Source organism: Schistosoma mansoni, assembly GCF_000237925.1.
Source record: "Schistosoma mansoni, WGS project CABG00000000 data, chromosome 3 unplaced supercontig 0044, strain Puerto Rico, whole genome shotgun sequence".
NCBI lineage: Eukaryota > Metazoa > Platyhelminthes > Trematoda > Strigeidida > Schistosomatidae > Schistosoma > Schistosoma mansoni.
In genome coordinates, this window is record NW_017386006.1 from 1,748,503 (window position 1) to 1,749,327 (window position 825).

The window sequence follows — 825 nt, forward strand, 5'->3', positions numbered from 1 at the left end:
CTAAAATTGTCTCATACTTTATTTTCTGCAACTTAATCCTTACTTCTCGAATCATATTGCCTTTGCTTGATGCTCTTTACTACCAGTGATACGATTACTATATCTACTATACTCGTATTCCTTTTATAAATTTCATTTACCTTATGTGATGTGAACTTTCCCTATAACTCTTCTAGGGCTACTGCCGATCCTAAGCTCGGGTAAAGGAGGAAGTTTGGGTATGAGGTAAGCAACCCCAACCATGCTAATAAAACGCTAATCAGAATAAACAAACCAAAATATTCAAACTCTGCCCTCCAAGTTGAAGGAAGAATTATGACGCCTCATGATGAAAGCTGAAATTCTTCGGAAGTCACGAGACCGACGCCACTTATAACAACCGCAGCAACAATCAATATAGACACATGCAACGTCCAGACGATGTAGGAGACCAGGAAGACCAGTCAAATAGCAACGGAAATGAGGAGATACAACGTGGCGATCCTCGGAATAAGCGAATCCCATTGGACCCAAGCTGGACAGCAAAGGCTAGATACGGGAGAGATGCTGCTGTTCTCTGTTCACAAAGAAGAAAATGCTGCGCACACTCAGTGAGTTGCTCTGATGCTGTCCAAGGAAGCACGTAATGCACTTATAGGATAATAATCTCATGGACCCAGAACCATCAAAGCATCATTCAAAGCAAAGGAGAGAATTACAATGAATATTATCCAATGTTATGCACCCACTAATGATAGCAATGACGACGATAAAGATCACTTCTATGAGAGGCTGCAATTGACCATAGTAAATTGCCAAAGAAATGATCTCAGCATCTTGATGGGA